The sequence below is a fragment of the Arvicola amphibius genome, chromosome 2 (genome assembly GCF_903992535.2).
Source record: "Arvicola amphibius chromosome 2, mArvAmp1.2, whole genome shotgun sequence".
Taxonomy (NCBI): domain Eukaryota; kingdom Metazoa; phylum Chordata; class Mammalia; order Rodentia; family Cricetidae; genus Arvicola; species Arvicola amphibius.
In genome coordinates this window covers 141,033,177-141,039,659 of record NC_052048.2, presented here as the reverse complement: position 1 = coordinate 141,039,659, position 6,483 = coordinate 141,033,177, and the positions used below count along the sequence as shown (strand labels likewise).

General features: G+C 47.7%; 1 long non-coding RNA gene across 1 annotated transcript; it reads right to left on the bottom strand.

The window, feature by feature from the left end:
• Window positions 1-1,558: 1,558 nt before the first annotated feature.
• On the bottom strand, window positions 1,559-5,094 carry LOC119807707. Its single transcript, XR_005284338.1, has 3 exons — window positions 4,506-5,094; window positions 3,701-3,782; window positions 1,559-3,336 (listed from the first exon to the last, which is right to left on the bottom strand). It is a non-coding gene; the product is annotated as an uncharacterized LOC119807707 (long non-coding RNA).
• Window positions 5,095-6,483: the final 1,389 nt, after the last annotated feature.

Sequence of the window (6,483 nt, the reverse complement as noted above, 5' to 3'; positions counted from 1 at the left end):
TACACACTGGATTTGAACCCAGAAAACTGGACTCAATGACCTCTCTTTGTTTGTTTGGTTGTTTTTTTTTGTTTTTGTTTTTGCTTTTGTTTTTTGGTGTTTCAAGACAGGGTAGCTTTGGAGCCTGTCCTGGAACTCACTCTGTAGACCAGGCTGGCCTTGAACTCATAGAGATCCCCCTGCCTTTTCCTCCTGAGCATTGGGATTAAAGGTGTGCGCCACTACCATCCAGCTTCAGTGGCCACGCTTAACCATCACGTTCAACTCTTTCTGAAGGGGAACTTTCCTGGAGGAAGGAATAGAAGAAAGAGATGGGAAAGCATTATAGGCACCAGGAACTCAGAAGGATAACATTAGAGGGGTGAAGGCCAGTCTACAGACTGACCTTGCCTTAACAGGCAGTGAGAAACCAAAGGTTCTTAGTGGGAGGGTTTTGTAGAGGGCTTCTGGACTTCAGTAGGAGACTACAGTAATGTGCATTTCCCATTTTAAAGCAGGGTCCCCTCCTCCACCCAGACAGCTGCTTCCCCTTCCTGAGGGGTTCATCTCTTTCTGTCTGTGCCCAATCTGTGGTAGACAGTCCACATGCCAAAGAGAACCTACGTCACGTCCTTCTCATTTTTTAATCTCCCGTGGAAATTGGCTTAATACTCACTTCAGGCGCTTGAGGCTTTGCTGAATACGTGGGTATTAAACTACGTAAAACCATATCAAATCATTGATATTTGACCCTTTTGGCCTACAAAACAGCGATTCATTTGGCCTTATTATGCTTTAAGAGTTGTGTTACAGTCATGCTGCAGAGATAGACTGGTAGGGAAATTCAAGTGTGCACAATGAAAGGGGTTAAAGCGGCAGCTGGAAATTATAAGCAGTCATTCCTTGCTTACAAACAATGGACAGATTGGAACTAGAGTACATACATATATACATATAGAGTCACATGTATGAAGAGAGGCGTGGAAGCCTGTTGGTAGGTTTTCCCTATGAGGATTAGAACCATGCAAGCTGATCATCATGAGCTCAGATTCTATTTGAAATGGATTTATAAGCATCAGATAAGACTCAGTACAGTAGATCCGATATGAATGCAGGAGATAGGGAAACATGACAAAGAGAAAATTCTTATCCAAAAGAACAAAGCTTTCTGGGGATTCTTTTCGATGGTTGAGCAAAGGCCATGTTTAGGCTTCAGCCAAAAGTTAGGAAACTGTGAAAATTGATTGTGGGTTACATTAGAACAATGCTGTCCTCAAAGGGGGAAGACAAGCCTATGTAGGTGTCCTTCTGTCTTGGGGGGGGGGGGTTTCTATTGCTGCAATGAAACACCAGGTCCAAAAAGCAAGCTGGGGGGAAAGGGTTTATTTGGCTTATACTTCCATATCACTATTCATTACTGAAGGAAGTCAGGACAGGAACTCAAACAGGACAGGAACCTGGAGGCAGGCGCTGATGCAGAGGCCATGGAGGGTACTGCTCACTGGCTCACTTCCCCTGATTTGCTCAGCCTGCATTCTTATAGAGCCCAGGACCACCTGCCCAGGGATGACACCACTCACTATGGGCTAGACCCTCCCCACTGAACACTAAATAAGAAAATATTACAGCTGGATCTCGTGGAGGCATTTCTCCAACTGAGGCTCCTTCCTCTGTAATGACTCTAGCTTGTGTCAGGCTGACACACAGAACCAGCCAGTCCACCTTCTTAAAGCAAGAGAATTGTCTACATCCACCCCTAGTCCCGAATGAGGTCTCTCACTGAGCTAAGGCCTAGGTCTGTACAGGGCCAAGAGTCAAAGTTGCACGCAAAGGAAGGCCATTGTCTGTGCAGTTTGAACAGAGGAAGGGGACAGTGGAGTTCCACGGGGAGTAACTGAACACAGTGAGCTTGTCTTATCTTGCGTGTTTGTTCAGTGTAATTGAGCGGCAGAGCCTAAGGAAGTTTATTACTGAAGTAGCTTAGACCTGCTTGTTGGCCGGCTCTTCTGAAGCAGCCCTACCGCTGGGAAAGACTTTTCCAGAAGGTTCTATACCAAACAGAGTGCGCTCTAAACTACTTGTCGAGTGAAGACTTTTGTGTCCAGCTATAGGAAGTCAATGATCAGAGCTAGAAGGGAGGATCACATGACTTTCATATCTGCACACAGAGGGTACAGGCTCCCCGAGGTGTGGCGTGGAATGCTGTTCCCATGAGAAAATATTGTTGACCAGATGCATTTACAAACCCTGTGGAAATTCCTTGACAGGTTGAGGCGATTTCACTGTCCCCACACAGCTTCATGACCATTGCTTGTGAGACTCCTTCAGTGCAAACCATGTAAGCAACAGCCACTAACGCTGCTAGAAGCGTCCAGGCTGTGGGAGGTTCTGAGAGCTGCCGCCTGCCTTCCGGGGCCACTCTACATCTTCACCATCTTTGGCATCCTCATCCATCCAGGACCTCTCTGCTAGAATCACTTCTTTTTTTCCAGGTTTGGTTCTGACCCTGGAAATTTGTATGAAAGCGGGATCCCAGCGGTTGTATCTTTGTGGTCACTGAGGACAACTGTACAAAACAATATCCTGCCTGGCACTAAAGTCTGTGACTTGAGCCCCTTGTGTCCTTCCTCCCCTAAGTGAGGGAACCCTCTTTCTCCTGCAGTTTTCTCTTCCAGAGGATGTCGGAAACTGCCATGGAAATGCAGAGACCAGGTCTTTGTAAGGAGAGGGTCTTGGAGCTCTCACATACCCTCCCCCCTCTTTTGCAGCACTCCCCCCTGCCATCTGGCTCCTTTTCTAGCCTCCTCTGGTGCTTCAGGTCTGGACCACATCCATTTTTCTGGGCTCTCATCACTTACTCCCCATACACACACTTATTTTCCTTCTTTAATTTGAATATTTTTTCTTTCATTTTTAATTACTTGTACGAGTGTGAGCTTTTGCACATGAGCACGGTGCTTGTGGAAGGCAGAAGAGGGTACCAGATCCACCTATAGAGTTTGCAGGCCGGAAGCCTCCTCACGTGGGTGCTAGGATCTGAACCTGGGTCCTCTGGAAGAGCTGCGAGTCCTCTTAACCTCTGAGCCCTCTGGATGGCCTCGCCTTTAACATGCAAACAATATAGACACTATTTTGGAAAGTGTGTGAAAGGGCACGCCCAGCCCAGCACTCAGAACTCAGCACAGCCCTGGCCTCGGGGCTCACCAGCTGACGTCTGGTGCCTGTGTTCAGTGTCTTGAGTCTCCAGACGATAGGCTCCCTGAAGACGGACTGTTTTGCGGATACATCCTCAAGACAGCACCATGAACACTGGGAAGGTGGCCTATAGACCTCTGTTGGCTGGGCAGCTGTGCCACACTGAAAGGAAGAATGAAGGGAATAAAGAACAAACTCGCGTAAATCAGCTCACCTGGTCCTTTCTTGTGAAACTGTAAAAATCTTTCAAAGGGTTGGAGAACTCCCCACGAAGCTCTAAAGCTGTTGGAGACACACTGATCCTGCCCACCAGTGTAGTAAGGGGGGAGAAAATAAAGCTACTTTTGTCTTTAAATATACACTGCAGCCTGACATTCCTTGTGGAGATTTCTATATATAGAACCGTCTTATTTAAGGCTAAGTTAGGCCATCAAACTCCAGGCTCTCATTTCTCTGTATGGTGTGTCTCAACCACCAGTGGCTTGATGCTCCCTCTTAGCCTGATCACCCTGTGGACAAGGCTCACCTTCGCCAAGGCACGTGTTCCCTCCGTGAGGCAGTAACCTTTTCAATATGGAGTAACTGAATCCAATGGTACTTCGTACGAGCTAAAGAAAAAGAAAGCTTGTTTTTCTCTAACAGCACAAGGATGGGGACAGGGAATGGACCATAACTTGACCCTTCATTTACTCTGCCCCAACAGCTCATATTTCCTAGTGGCAATTCCTTATACTCTGTGAAGCTCAGAGTGGAGTGTCTGACTTGCCTGGTGTTGCTCTCTTTAGAGCAGGGGGGCAGGGCTCGGCCTGGTCAGCAGGGGTAACCCCTCTGGGGTCAGTTTCAACTGTTAAATATGAGGAACGTTAGTGGAGGCGATCCTGACCCCTTAGCTTATTTCTGTTCCTGGATGGAATTTAATTGTGAGGTTCAGAGACATCACGCGCCCCCCCCCACACACACACACCCCGCCTCACTCCCTAAAGAAATGAAAACCCTGACAAACTGACACAGAGCTCCGCACGTTCTTGACACTCAACCTTTGGCCCTCCTGCCTGGAATCCGGACTTTCCCACTGCTCTCCTTCCTCAGGAACCACTTCTGACAAGTCTTCCTCCAGCGCAGTCACGGGGCCCTAAGGCCACTGTTAGCTCATATGGTCCATGTGTCAACCAGAGAAAGATACCGTTTCATATTGGTGAGTCAGGAAAGATGAGATAATGCTAAGGACATCTTTGTATTCAATTTAGAAAGAAAATTAGGGCTGGAAGGACCCTCATCTCCCCTCCTGGCAGTCCCATACCTATAACATAAGAGGCGAATTTGGCACTCACAAAACCTGTTGCTCAGTCTGGTTGCAAGATGTATCTTGTTAACAGTGGCAAATGTTTTCCTTCAGGACAAAAATCTCTTCCAAGCAGAGGAGCCAGGTCAACAATCTGTGTGAGAAACAGGTCTTTTGTCCTCCAAGCGCGTGATCTACAGGTTGCCAGCTATTCATTGACCGCTTCCGTTTCAAAGTCGGTTGGTTGATTGACGGTGATGACGATGCTTCATATTTGAGTCTCAGGGAACACAAGAATGAAGTGCCCCGAAGCTTTCTCTCTCCTTGTGTGTGAGGCCACCGAGAAGAGCACCTGCCACCTGTCCCTCCTGCATGCCTTTGTGGAGGGGACAGAGGAAGAAAGGAAAGAGATGATTGCTGCAGGTGTCTCAGCGGTCCTCTGAAAATGCAGTCTGGAGGGATCGGAGGCCTTCGTCCCTGGCCTTGGCTGAAGAGGCGATGGAGCTCGTGCTCCCTCCCTGGAGGGTGCCCCTTCTGTGGCTGAGCTCTTCCTGGTGATAGTGTACGGGCTCCTTCACGTCCTTCTCCTCCCCGCTCTGAGCACTCTGTTCATAGGTACTAATGTGTGTGGCTAGGAGTACGGCCTCAGGGAACCGGACTTTGAACCTGAAGGGACCCGGATGTAATCTCTTGCTGTGTTTTCAAACTTTAAAACTTCACTCCAGAGCTGAGGCAAATTTTTACATGACAGTCTACAGTAGAGAGTATACAGGGATACTCGCATATCTGAAATGAAAGCTTGCAGGAGTAATGGGTCACACGACGTGATATGCACCCCAACATTTTTTATCTTATTCTTTTTGCTGTTGGCTGAAATCCACTGAGTTGTTTTTGTGTTTTCTAATGAGTCCAGGATGACCGTTCGATACTCACTCATCCATGCCAATTGTCTTAGGTTTCAGACCAGGAAATCGAGGTTAGAAAAGGTTTTAGTGACCTGGACAAGGTCACCCAGCTATTGCCTAGGCATCGAGCCAGTATAGAGCACACGAAGCCAGATTGTCTAATTAATAATGACAAAAATAGTAATTAATATTAATTGTAAATAACAAGCTGTCTTCTTGGAAAGCAATGCCCCGATACTTTGAAAGGTACACATCATTAATTATAGAAATATACAAGTTCTTATTGGTGGAAGATGAAAACCGCCCCAAAGTAAAACTAAATAGCATCTCTTTCCCCCAATCCTCCTGTACATCTCATTTTGGGTTTCAAACTGAAATGTCAAGAGATCTGTCTATATAAATATATGCAGAGAAAGTCTGTTTCTTTTGCAAATGTTTTCAATCATGCCTGTAATTTGGCTCCAATATGCTGGCTCAGTGTAAATGTCTCTTCCCTGACTTCTCTAATGGAAGAGGCAAGACCTGCACAGCTGGTTCTTCCAAAAATGGTGGGCTGTGTCTGGCTGCTCACAGGAGGGCCACACCTCTCTGACCAGAGGGGACCTCTCAGAACTGTCTCAGCTACACCCGTAGGGGCTGAGTTAGGTCTGCCTCGGAAGTAGGAGGTCACCTAGCCATGGTGAGTCCAGAACATTCTCGGCAAAGCTCATCAATCCCTAAGCCATTCTTCTAGACAGTTCCCCACTCCAGGTACCAGGCACTGCAGCTGCCTGTGATCTCACCAACCCTGTAGGAGCAATGTTTCCATTAACCTGCATTAGCCCGTGAGAACGGGGCCCTCACTGTTAGCAAACGGCATACTTTCCTTCGATAAAGCATGGGTGCCTTCCTGCTCTCCCTATTTTTAGCCTGTTTTTAAAATATCTCCCTCAGCCAAAGCAAACACACCCTCCAGCCCCCAGTCCTACCCCTCCAGCGTCAAGACTGGCTGCAAACCTGCCCAGGATGTGGAGCGGAGGGGGCGGTGTGCCTGCTCTCGCTGCTTTGTGCCATTTCGTTTTCACGGCTCTGACACCTTTGCGCTGGTCCCTATGTCAGCTGATGGAAGCAGCCTTGACCTTT